Genomic DNA, 14050 nt, shown 5'->3' with positions numbered 1-14050 from the left:
AGTATATAAAAGTATGGAACAGCTACATTTTTTGTCAAATATTATTTGTTTTTGTAGTGAGGAAGAGAGAGACTCAGGAGTTGCCTGAGGCTTGGATCAATGTAAATTCTTAAGATACAGATTCATTTTATGAGTGTGCATACCCCCCATGGATCACTATAATTCTAGGAATAAAACAGCACCACCACTTGGAGTAATATTTCAGCGGTTGACAGCTCTTGTTCAATTTAATTAGGAAATAGTTTATGTCATTTGTTTAGAAACAGAAATAGCTCTGCAAACTATACTATACAAGTTTGAGAAAAAGCAGTCACGTGCACCATGGTCAGACTTTATGTTAGGGGGGTTGCATCTAAAAATAGAAAATACAAGTTGAAAATCTGGTCAAACACGTTTAGCAGAAGGATGCTCACACAGACTTATTGACACGTAAAACTATGCACAGTTTGGAGAAAATAAAAGACAAAATTGGATTATGGTCTGGGGGCTGGGAAAAGAATGTGGAACTGTTTGCAGTAAACTGACATTTAAAAGGCATTTATAACCAATTTTTTTATACAGAATAGTGCACATGCGCTAAGCTATGCAAGGCAACCAAAACACTGCTTACTTTTTGGTAAACAGGGACATTTTAAGTGAAACTGCACTGATGTAGCACTTGAAGAGTATAGCCAAGTCTTGTGTCTTTCGGCTTTTCCCGGTTAGGGGTCGCCACAGTGGAACTCCGGTCCACTAACGACTGGTAGTTGATTTTTATGTGCAGAGTTACCAGCCCCGACGCCCAACCTTCAACGAAGGTACGCCCATTCACGCATGTCTCCACGCAGAAGACGCTCTAGCTGAGAATCGAAACGGACAGCATCTTACTGTGAGAACTGTGTTGAAATGTAAACTAGTTGTAGGGTAAAAGATTATTTTGGGAGTGGTTAAACAAAAATTATTAGCAGAACAAAAATATGAAAATGATAAATCCCAGAGTTGGATCCAAGTCATATGGAACTGTTTAAGTCACCCTGAGACCTCTATTTCATTATCAAATTCTTATGATAGATAGTGAAACTGAGGATGACTGAAAAAATGTTAACAGAACAGTAAAAGAAACAAACATGAGCATTTTTTTCTGTTAACGATTCATTTGGTTTGTAGGCAGAGAATCATAAAGTGGGGTAAGCAGTTGGGTGTGATATGTATATGTTCTAGGATACTAGAAAAATATCTGAAATTAAACAATACTGTTCAATGAGGGTTTTTTTTGAGGGGAAAGGTTTATGGCCATTTAAACCAGACCAATGTTCTAGGATAGTCACTTTTATGTTATCATAAAATGCTTACATTTCACAAGTGAATGTAACTGAACTGTGAAAAATTCTGGTAGTTGACACATACAGTAGGTGTAATGGATGAAGAATTAATGTATACGCCTATACAAATTTAGCTAGAAGGAAACCTTTTTGGGATAAAACTGAAATGAGGTTAGGTACAGAATACTATGTTATATTGAGGAAATTCCAGTTCGATAAAGACAAAGAGAAAGAAAATAAGTAACAGTTATAAGATGTAAAGTTTAGATTTCTGCAAAGTTTTAATCAAGATAAACAGATTATGTTTCACGAGGCCAAACATGCCTACTTACGTATGCTACTAGAATATATTACATCCTTTCAAATATCAATTTACTTGAACAAAAAGGGAAACAGTGGAAAATCCACTATCTGACCAAAAGGCTTTAGTAAGCTTGGAGAATAAAAACACATGTGAACACCATGGTCCTAGGTTATTCAAGCTTTTGAAAGCTTGCTTGAAAAATATGAGGTATCAGTTTATTTAACCAGAGTTGTCAATATCATATATATAAGGTTAAGGCTTGCTTGTACAACCTGGGTGGAACGGTGATACTGACTCAAAAAGAAATTAAGTGGAGGATACACAAAGGGGAAAGAAAGAGATGAATACAGCAAACTCATGGATGCATATCAAGCCAACATAGAAGACAGAAAAATAAGTTGTACTGTTCAGGAGTTAAATTAGCACTGTGAAATAATGACAAATCTATAGTTTAATGGGCAATACACGACTTAAAAGGCCAATGTTAATTCAATGCTGGGAAAAGACAAGACTCCTTTTTATTACAAAATCTTGTAGGAATTGCAGCACGGGAAATTAATAGTATTTAATGAATGCATCTCTTTAGGTGTACCCACTTCTCACTATGAACACTGTGATAACTTTCCCTATCCAGTTTAGCACAGAGCTTGGTAAGTATAAAACATGTTTGGATAACTGAAGACCAATTTTGTTGCTGAACAGGGATTACAAAAGTGAATGCAAGCTTAAAAGATACATTTTTACCTACTGAAACAATATATTACTATCAGAGATATTATGACAGGTAAGAATACATACATAAAGCTTCAGCTAGAGATTGAAATGGAAACATTATGGCAACTGGGTATAATAAAGGCATACAATTCCATTCTCCATTATTGCAGGCATTACAGAAATTAGGATTTAAAAAGAAAACAGTACTAGGAATAACCACAGTTTCTGAACATGCATTTTTTCAACCACTAGTAAATGACTATGTTAGAATACCTATAATAATGAAACAGGGGACATGGCAAGGGTGTTGTCTAATGATCTTCTGTCAAGATTCGGTATAAAATATAAAAGTGAAATGGGCATTACAATTGAAAAGAAATATCTAGCAATTTTAACTTAAGTGGATAATATTTTTTACATGTGGACAGTGCAGAAAAATTTAAATATGATCATGACAGCGGTACATGATGTGTGAATGAAGTTGGGACTGAGAATCAGTCCCGGTAAAAGTGAAGGAGATGGCAGTATAGCAATTTGCAAGAAGTGCCTTTTCATTCAAGTAAGTTTTCAATTTTAGGAATTTGTTTTGGGGATGAAACAATAGTTAAAAGCCAGTGGGAAAAGTTATTCATAAAATGTAAAAATGATTTAAAAAAAAAAAAACATAAAAGAAAAAAAGATGTTTTACGTCACATGAAAAAGTACAAAGATATTTTTCCAATAGGTATTTGTTTAGCAAGGGTATTTTTACTTCCCAAAAAGCTACAAACAGCTATAATGGAGTTAACTATTAATTAATGTATTTAATGAATATAAGATAATTAATAAAAATTATACTACCAGGATGAGAAAAATAGGGGATTAAAAATATTGATGCAGTTCTACATTATTATGTCAGTTTTCTTAAATGCATTTGTAAAAGTCAAATTTTTTCAGCCATAATTACAGAGCAGTACTATAAAGATGGTAAAAGCGGCATTTAAAAAAAGTTTACAAAGATGAAGAAACACGAAATTTCTTTTAAAATGTTGGAAAATGGACATAACAGTTTCCTTGGTTTCATCAGGACTTTACAGTTGACACAACAAGTATTGTGTAAACACTTCTTCAAGCCAGGATGTGAAGTTCTGGCAAAATCACGGCTAACAGGCATTTAAAAATGCTGCAGAGGTGTCAAAATATCATTTCATTACTTGTTTGAGGTTAGCACATAAATTAGCAGTTAAAACTAAAATGTTATATAAATATTATGAAGAACAATTGAGCATTTTTTAGATTGTGAGCAAGTAATTTTTTGGCAGCCCTTTTTAAAAGTACAAATGTTGCCTTAAGTGTTGATAAATGATTTATCTAAAGATTTGTTGTATTATTAGATCAAGGAGGAGAAGTTTACTCTGATGATATAATACTGCGTTGAAGGTTTATACTCTAAAATATTTGAATAATGAAATATGCAAAAGTATTGTACAGTAAGACATTAAATACTGAAGAAACGCATTCTGATATTGCCTCTTTTGAGAGAGAACACTGTAGTATTATATAATGTTGGTGTTTTGCTTGGCTGTTGAAACAAAATTATTAAATCCGTATTCTTTTCAGTAAATACCGTAGGATATTTTACATCCACCTGAGCCACCACCAACGCAAGAAGATGTGACCTCAGGTTAACATCTCATCTGAAGATGACCCACTAAGAAGTACAGCAAACCTTCTTTTGTTACACTGCAGTGCGACTACTGCAAAGTAAATCCAAGCACCTGGTGCTGGACGAGAGCCCACAAGTCTTCAGATCTTCCAGGACCAAAGGAGAAGTATATCACTTGTTCAGCCAAAGATATCAAACCAGAAGTGAACAAAAAAATTAAATAAAAACAGGTAGCCACAGAAAATACCTATACATTACTGAAAAATAAATGAAAACTGCAAAAGTTGCAATTATACTGTGTCAATTATACAGAACTGCTGGAACAACCACATGCATACGGATCAAGAAACAATTAACGGCAAGTGAATTTAAACCAAAAGATGAAAAGGTTAATAATGGCAGCTCAAGACTGAACTACACACGTTGGTTTATGAAGCCTTATAAAAAGGGTGAAAGGTGTAGGCAAGGATATATTCTGTAGTACAGAAATGGATACAGTAGCACATATTGTTGTTAGTTGTGATATATTCAAGGCTGTGGGCCCATACACTGAAAGGCACAATAAATGGGGTAAGACTATTTTACTAGGGATGGTGCAAGCACCATAACTTACAGGCAGTGGGGAAGCACTGGAAACATGAACCACAAAGAGCTGCTGAAATGAAGAAAGGATCACATGGGATTATCCGTTACCAACATTCTAGAAAGTAGAAGCAAGAAAGCCAAATACTGCAGTTGAAAAAGAAACAAAAAGAGCAAATAGCTACACCTAATGATTACAGTGCTCAATGTACTGAGATGCACAAGCTTATAAGATATCAGGATATGCAAGCAGAAACTATAGTAACATGGAATAAAGACAACCAGAAGGGTTCAAGTAGGAGCAACAGGGCTAATAGAAGTAATTTTCAAACATAATTAAATATATTGCCCATACAGGTAAATCTATATGAACCACAGGAGCAGACAATTCTCGGTACCTTTTGGGTACTGAGAACAGCATTCTTGGCAGACAAAGACTGATTCAATTCTAATTTCATGAGCTTTAACTTGTATCCGGGGTCTATTCCACTCAAGGTACTAGAAACATGAAGTATTTGGAGATATTAAAAAGGCACCTTTTGGCTAATGCAGTGAGGAGTTGGGGGAATGTCATTTATATCTAAAGTAGTAGCCTACCACTTTCTTTATATGAACTAACCATTAAACAATCAAAAGACACAAAGCTTAAAAGAAAAATCACAGCACCATCAATGCAACTGAATGGTAAGACAGAGTCACAAAAACTGTGACTTCTCACCACTGTAATCTTATGGGGGGACACAGTTTGCAGTTAAAAGAAAAAGCACTGACCGCAGAGTGAAACTACACTGGATTGGCAGCCTCTATAGGACCACTTTGGTATTTATCAGATTAGAAAATATTTGAATGCTGCAGAAATATCGAGATTGCAGCGAAGATCAAAGTATGGAAAAATTCAGGGGGGAGTGATTATACTTTAAAATACATGATACACGACTATGTTCCCAGACAGTCATTTTGAACAATGACCAAAAACTCCTGACTGTCTACAAACCTTGCAAATCTGCTGGGCCTTGTCAGTACCCATTCAAGGGTTGCAAAGGCCTGGTACTCCTTACCTGTATCCATCAGGTCTATTCCCTCCATCCCATCTTTCAAAACCAGTCTGAAAGACTTGCTTGCTAAAATCCGGCTCTGTTCTTGCTCAAAACCTGGATAAACTAGATTCATAAATGTGAACAAGTACCTTTTCATTCCTTATACCTCCTTACTCATGTTCACTTACTCCCTTAATACTACCCAATTCTCTTCCCTGACTTTCTCTCTAAATATAACATAAACCTGTTTTCCCCTCACTTCATACTACAATTCCTATTTATATTAGACTAACTTACCTTTAATTTATCTACAAACTGTCTAAAATTTCTCTAAATATTAAATAATTCTCATATACCTTGTATTGACTCAACCAATATTTTTATATTATGTCAAATTTGTTCACAATTATTTGAACTGCAGATGTTTTTGTTTTATTTTTGAAGTCTGGATAATTACTGTTCTTAAAATGTTTTGTAATCATTTGAAGTTTTTCTCCCTGGGCCTCTCCTGAAAATGGGCTTCTATCCAGTTGGATTTTCCCTGTAATCAAATGTCAATAAATAAATAAATGACTCTACTCTGTGAAGTACTTGGTCAATTCCCTTAGCTCTATTCATGAAGCAGACCTGTTGCAGACTTTGCACCATCCTATTAGTAGCCACAATAAAACCTTCACACCTTCTCAAACCCAGCCTTGATGGAGTTGCTGCATATCCGTAAGACAAACTCCACTCAAGCAACCCGCATGCAAGGGCTTAACCTGGTCTGTGACATTAACAGAACTTGTTGGCGGGACAGATTTGTGTCCCAAAGACTCCCCCATCTGTGGAACAGACTCCCTCTCCATGTCAAGCAGAGTACCTCTCCAGCCCTCTTAAACAGGAACCTGAACGACTGGATGGGAAACAGAAAATACACCCCCTAGGATCCCACCTGTGTCTCTGCTGAACAGGGGAAACAGAAGCTGACTTTGAGGGAACATGGGTGAAATTCTTGGCTAGGCTTATAAGGGCCAATAACCTAGCCCTATGAACCAATAACCTATGTACCATATCACACTTCCATTTTTAACACAGACAGTTGGTAACAACCTCAAACAGAAAAATCCATAGTGAGTAGTTCTAATATTCTGTAGCATGCAGTAATCAATTAAATCACATCAGACAAAGACTTCACTGATCTCAGAGGCAGCACAGTTTAGCTAAGGTACCGACCAGTATGCAGACCTGAAGACCAAGGTTTGAAGTCCAAAACTTTAATAAGAGTATTGTACTGTCCAAAAATTGTTTCCAAAATTCACGTAAACAAAAGCTTTCAATACCATTTGCAAAAGCAAAAATAAATAAGAACTATTTATCACAAGGTTAGCACACACATAAAACACACTAGTCAGGGCAACTGCTAAAATAAATAATCAGTCATGGCTTCTTGTAGCAGCAGAGATTCACACTGCACAAGCAGTGTAGTTTAGACTAGATACATTTTTTGAGACATTAGTAATTGGACTCCCCTAACTTGGCTCCTCTTTCCCATACCCACAGAATGTTTTATTAGTTGGGGATCACAGCCCCCCCCCCCCCCAACTACAACACCCAGGGCACACATAAGAAGAAAAATAGGAGCCGCTCTCAGATGGGAAGTACTAGTTATGCCTGAGTGTTACAAATAACAAATGGCTGACTAAGTAAATAACATTTTATTATAATAAATGCCTGAATAAGAAAATAAAATTTTATTATAACAGGTTATGTACACATAGAAGAAACACACCATTCAGAGCAAATAAAATATATTTAGTTTGCCTGGGCCAGAGGCATTGAGGGATAAAAACCCTAATTGCAGCCAAAGTGATGTGGATTTGAATAGTGGCCCGAGTGCTTAACAGCACAGACAGTGAGGAAAGGTGTGCCCATATGGTGGTGGTGCTATAAGACCCTCCATCTAGAGAAGCTCCCTGGCAATGGTAAGGAATTCATGTGGACCGTTGTCAGTTGGTGGCAGGGCTCTGGCCGAGGTATACATACAGCCGAGGTGTAACACTGACCTAGGTTCCTCATTCTCCTCACTGGCTCTGAACATGGTTCAAACATAGCCTAGGAAAGGGGAGGGCCTGCAGAGAGATAACTGTCAGCTGTAGGAAGCCAAAAATAATAATGTATATATACATATATATTTGCCAAAAATAACAATTTACATATATATATATACATATATACATACACACACACACACACAAGGCAAGTCAGAATACAGCAGTACCTTCTAGCCAGCCACAAAATAAATAAGGAAAAAAAGATTCTGGATCTAATCTCGCTGGTACGAAGAAAAATGGAAAGTGTCCTTCACTCAACTACAAAAAGCACGTTAATAACTATACAGATGATTTATTTCGTTTACAAATCAGCACCACATTTAACGCAGATAACAAGAAATTGCAGAAATGATACAGTACATCCCTGGTGACGCAGTCGTCGCTGCGCCCATATATATAATCTTTTTGACTTAACAACCGATGTGAATAAACGACACCAGTAGAACATTTACAAACAGAAATACACTCCAAACCTCCCTCATAATATACTTATTGCAAACACACAGCAGAGAACTATAAACTACCAATAGCAGGAAACAGGAAGGCGTCTCAAAAAAGCGTAACATCACGTTGCCATAGAGCTGTCAGCTCACAATTTGACAGCTTCTTGCATTGATTAACTCCTTTGGTAAAACCCATTAGATGTCAAACAAGTTATGTATGTTGCAAGTAACAGATGTTTGTGGAATAAAGATCAGTTTTACGTTATTTCGGCAGATGCGCTGCAATGAGCACAATATATAAACACGACTAGATAAATATTTCAGAACCTTTTTAACCTCTACAGACGTGCAGCCCCAGCACTTGCTATACCACGTATATGCATGCTAACAAAAGTCTACTTTCCCTTGTGAGTTGTCTATACACTCACTGTGTATGTAGTCTCTGTTAATATGTATAAAACATGCTACCTGTTTAAATCGGGCCGCGTTCCCATATTTTACTGAAAACGAGACGGTAACTTCCACAGATGAGGCTGCCGCTCCTCCTTCTACTTTAGCTGGACCTATCGGCTGCCTCAGTAGGAGTGGTGCCCTTACGCGCGGTATTCTGTTTGCGCCGTTATGACCCGCTCACTCCAAAGTAAACAGAATGTTTTAGTTAATTTAAACTTTGTAAGAGGTCTGAAGTTATGGAAACGTTGTACTATGTTGTTGATACACCACCATTAGGATTGCCAACTCTGGAATTTGCCATTCCTGGACGTTTAAAACAAAAAATCTCGACAAAGCCCAAAATAGGATTACAACCTGTCCCACTCCCACTTTGCGTGGGACAGTCCCTCTTTGGGCAGTTGTGTCCTGCAAAAAAATTGAAAAAAATGGCAAATGTCCTGAGATGTTAGGACAAAATTAGTTTCTATATTTTATGTAATAGTTGCATAAAACAGTTATTCTGTATCTGAAACACATACATGTTATAAGAAACAGAATAAGGAACTAAAATGCTACAAGAATAAACTTTTATTTAGGCAAAAAACTGAAATTCTGTCCTTTGTACTGGCCGTGGGTATGTTTTGCCCTGCAAAATCTGATGTTTGTACCAAAAATGACCCACTTTGGGCATTTGAAAAGGTGGCAACTCTAGCCATTAATAAAGGGGACAACAGCCCAAAAATAGGGACACTTTTTAAATATTGCTCTTACAAACTTAGAAAGTTGGTCGATTAACAAGGTTTGCATTAGCATGAATTTGCTAAAGGGCATGAAATCTGAAACTCTAATGATTGTCATTATTTTCTGACTTCAGCACTCAATGGTTTACCAAAAATTTGTCAGAAAAACCACAAATCTGATATTGTTAATTTTCTTCCCATTCATCACTGATGGGTTCAGAACCATGTCGGCCTAATACCAAGCTCTCGTACACCAAAAACTCTCGAGCTAAGCTGCTACCCACAATGTCCTTCTCCCTGTTACCTCACATCTTGTTTGCCGCATAACCATATAGCAGCGTTTCACCGAGTTCTCAAGCTAAGTGTTATATTTTATTGATAATTGTGTATTTTTGAACTTTTTTCTTATTTTTCACTCTTTTACTATTAATATATCTAACTTTCTCTACCCATTGGGTATTTCTTTTACCATTGTTGGTACGCCCTTTCCTTACCCTTGTGGTATCGCTTGTGGTATCTTCTTTCCCTTTCTTCTTCCTTTCTTACTTTTTAGGTGTTTAGTACTTTTGCAAACTTTTTTTGTGTGTATATGGAAATGTCTGACAAAAAAGGGACTTCGGGGTTTAAACATTGCACATCTTGCAATGGTAAACTCCCTAACAGCGACTCTCATGACGACTGTGTTTATTGTTTGGGGGTTTCTCACCTCTCTGTTAAACCTCCTTGCCAGATTTGTCAAAGTTTTAGTCAGCGGACACTGAATGAAAGGAAAAATAAATTGAGTCTGAAAGGCCTTCTCGTTTCTGCTTTCTCAGAGATCCTTTCTGTGTCAGAGGTCTCAACCCCTCCAGTGAAGGACAAGAAATGTCCCCATTCTGACCCCTCTTCACTGGCTGGTGATAAGAGCAAGTCATAAAAACATAAGGCCCACAAATCTTCCTCGGAGCATAGAATTGCTACTTTGACTATGACTACGACTACTACTACTGTTCCGAGCTCTGCTCCAATTGTCACATTGACCGAAGCCATGGATACTACTGAATTTTTGACATCGGTGCCACCCTCAGCACTGACCTCTACAAGACCGACCCTGCCTGCCATTTCAGCTACGGCTCCAACCTTACCTTCAACAACAGCTACGGCACCGACTTTGCCTTTTACTGCACCGAAAGCGGTTTTGACCCATGCAATCCCTTTGGAACTGATAACTTCGACTCCGAGTGCCTCCTCGGCACCAAGTCCCTTTTCTACTCCACTGATTCCTTTACTACCTGTCTCCAAATTAGAGACTATGGTGCCACTAGCTCAGACACCACGGACCCGATACTCCCCTTCATTGGATCAGTTCCTAGGTCAGATGTACAGCCCCTTTCTGGACCGACCCGACTCCCCTTCAGGATTGTCCCCGAGGTCCACCAGGAGTCTTTCCCAATTTGATATGGTTCACCTGTTGGCTCCGCTGTTGACGGCCAGAGGGATAACAAATGTTCCTAATACTCACCCCCCCTTTGGAGTTTGGGTCTATCTCTCCCAGGACTCCAACGTATACTCCTCCTTTGGATCCATTGGTTCTGAAGCCCATTGCTCTGGCGTCCTTTGTGGAAACCCATTCCTCGGCACGCACCGACAGTGACTGTCACTGAGGCTTCGGGGCTACTGCTTTGGTTTTCAGTTACACTGGAACCGTCCCTTCCTCAAACTCATGGTGGGGTGGGGGCAGAGTCCTCCTTCCAGAGCACGGTTCCAAGTGTTTTATCAGTTCCATCCTCGGATCTGGGGATAACGTCTGCCTCGATCCTGCTTGAGGCTCCATCCCTGGGAGCGGGTCCGATGGAGCGATGTGAGACCCGGGTTCCGAGGTTGTCCTTCTCGGTTCCAGGCTACCATTCCTCTTTGGGTGGGACTGCTTTCCGGGTGATGGAGAGGGTGCTTGCTTCTGGAAGCACTCCTCCAATGTTGGAACTTCACCCTGCTCCCTCTGAGCTACAGCTACCGCGAAGCACCTCCCCGTCTCAGGAAACCCCAGTTCGGGGTACCCATCCTTCCGAGTCTTCCTCAGATATTCCCACTGAGGAACCTCCTCGGAAGAAGGCGTGCAATTGGAAGCACATTGACTCTCCTGAAGAGTCTTTGACAGAGGATACAGACTACAATGATGGGGAGGGGTCCCCACGGTCACCCCCTGATGATGTCTCCTTCGGAGACATCCTGTAAATATTAAAACAGAGGGGTGGCTGGAAGCCCTCTAACCCTTCCTCAGAAGAGTCCGTCTTCCTGCAGACTTTTTGCTCCCGGCCTTCTACCTCTTGGGTGACCCCACCTGCCAATGAGTTAATCCAGATCGTCGTGCATCGTGCTTGGCAGAATCCTGACTCTATTCAGGCCATTCTCTGGAAACCAAATAAGATTCTTTCCCTCCCGGAAGAGCATCCCTACTGGTCCAGAGGTTTGTCAGTTGATGCTATGGTGGTGGCGGCAAACACTAAAAAAGATCTAGTGGAAGAAAGTCCTACTGTTCACCCACCCAACAGAGAGTCCCGGGGTGTGGACAGATTGGGAAAGCAAGTTTTTGCTTCAGCGACCTTTGCTGTCAGGTCCCTGAACTACTTGCCACATTTTACATGGCTCCAAAGAGATTTGATTACCGAACTTTCTGGAGCCCTCGCGGGTCAAGTTTCTGATGGGGCACGGGACAAGTTTGCCTCTCAACTTGCCTCCCTTGAATCTATGTCCAATTCGTCCATGAGGCTGCTCTCCCACGCAACAGAAGGGATGGCTCGAGCTGCGGGTGCAGGCTACTACATCCCTCTATCCTCCCGTCCAAAACCTACAAAAAACCTTCCCAATGTTCCATCCAATGAAAGGGAAGAAGCAGTTTTAGAGTTAAGAAAGCTGTGTCAAAAAAAAGAGTCATCCAACCAGTCCCTCCAGACCAATGTGGATCCGGGTTTTACTCAAGATTCTTTCTAGTGCAAAAAAGACCAGGGTCTGGAGACTCATTCTGGATCTCAGCCATTTAAACAAATCAGTGGAACAAACGAAATTCCAAAGCATGATCACTATTCAATCCCTTTTCCCATTTTTAAGGGGGGATGTTTGGATGTGCTTGATAGACCTCTGGGATGCGTATTACCACATCAAAATGGACAAACGCTCCAGGAGTCTCCTTCACTTCTGGCTAGGAGCCAATCATTACCAGTTCCGAGACCTGCCATTCGGTCTCTTGATGGCCCCCAGAGTGTTCACGAAATGTCTAGCAGTGGTGACAGCTCATCTGAGACTTCAAGGATTCCAGGTGTTTCCATATTTAGACGATTAGCTCCTTTCTTGCCCCACCAAGCATCTTCTGACCATGGCCTACCATTACACACTTTCACTAGTGGAGTCCCTGGGCATCACCGTACATTGGGAGAAATCCATCTTACAACCTACCCAACAGCTGGAATTTATAGGAGCAGTTTTCGAATCTCGAACATGCCTGGTTTCTCTACCGACAAACAGGCTTCAGAGATTAAGATTGCAAATACGTGTGATACTCTGTCAAAGAAAAGTGTTAGTAAGGGAAGTTCTCCAGGCTCTAGGGTCCATGGCTGGGTGTAATTGAAGTGTATTAACCCACTGTCGAGTTCGTGCAGGAATGGGCATGTCTGCTGTGATTGACATGTGGGAGGGCGGGGATTAACAACGGCAACGACAGGCTTATGTGCAGGGAGCCAAAGAAATAGGGAAAGGTTTTTAATCTTGGTGTCATAAACCTAAAAGCCATTACTGGGCTGTCTATCTTAGCAATGTCGAATGTGTGGTATCATCAGTGATTTGCCAGAAATCCACAGTACCGTGTTTTCTGTTTGTAAATGTAACTGTACAAACAGTACTTGCGTATGTACTTTTCCATTATCGGGGCAATACTTTAAATGCAGTTGCTGAGCTCTGGATCTAGTGTCTTGTCATGTCTTTTCGATGTTGTGTAAAATGTAGAATTGACATGTCATTTTTTAAGTATTATCCAGTAAAATATTTTATACACACCTGGTTAGATTAAGAGTGGAAGGACATGACAAGACACTGGATTCAGAGCTCAATGACTGGGTTTAAAGTGTTGCTCCTATTACGGAAAACGTTACAGCAGGTTATCAAGCACTTCTTTGTCAGACATTCCCCAGGATTCACGAAGCCTCCGTGTAAGAGTTATAACTCTTACACGGAGGCTGCAGTTAAACGGAGTGATGTCAGCATGCTTTGCATATTCATGAGAGCAGGCTGAATCACACCTAAGTCTAACACGGTCCGTGTAAGACAGTAGGGGGCGTGTCCGTAGGCTGAGCCCTGCAAGCGGACACGCCCCCAGAAGTGTAAAAGTGCCCAAAGTAAACACCCACAACAGAGTCCACGGAAATGTGAATAAACACAACACAACACATGCCCCCACAGACTATGAACATAAAAGATATATAAATGAACATGTTATATTTTTTTTTTAAATTGTAAAGATGTTTAACCGTGACTGCGCTCGTTTGCGCGGGTGTGCCCGTAGCGCAGCTACAGTTAGCAGTCAGTGGGAAAGCATAGAAGAACTAAATATGCAAAATAAGCCAGGAAGCAATAGCGTAGCGGTAGAGATGTTGGCTGCAGAGCAGGCATTCATGGTTCGAGCCCCCACAACACCATTTTTTTTTTCAAAATAAGCAGGAAACAAGTCCCTGACAAATATGTACACATAAAACCACATGTTATGTAAAATGTAATGAAATAGCCTATT

At 39.8% G+C, this 14050-nt stretch overlaps 1 protein-coding gene across 1 annotated transcript in view; it reads right to left on the bottom strand.

Annotated features, from left to right (window-relative positions):
* LOC122814924 (centrosomal protein of 83 kDa-like) overlaps positions 1–8676 on the bottom strand; it is a 206145-nt gene extending 197469 nt beyond the window's left edge. Inside the window, exon 1 of the mRNA XM_044087188.1 lies at positions 8588–8676. The gene's annotated coding sequence lies outside the window, so the exon portion shown is untranslated. The remainder of the gene's footprint in view (positions 1–8587) is intronic.
* Between the last annotated feature and the right edge of the window lie 5374 nt (positions 8677–14050).

This window comes from Protopterus annectens, chromosome 11.part0 (assembly GCF_019279795.1).
Source record: "Protopterus annectens isolate FY-2018-M chromosome 11.part0, PAN1.0, whole genome shotgun sequence".
NCBI classification, from domain to species: domain Eukaryota; kingdom Metazoa; phylum Chordata; order Ceratodontiformes; family Protopteridae; genus Protopterus; species Protopterus annectens.
This window is presented reverse-complemented; position numbering and strand designations above follow the sequence as displayed.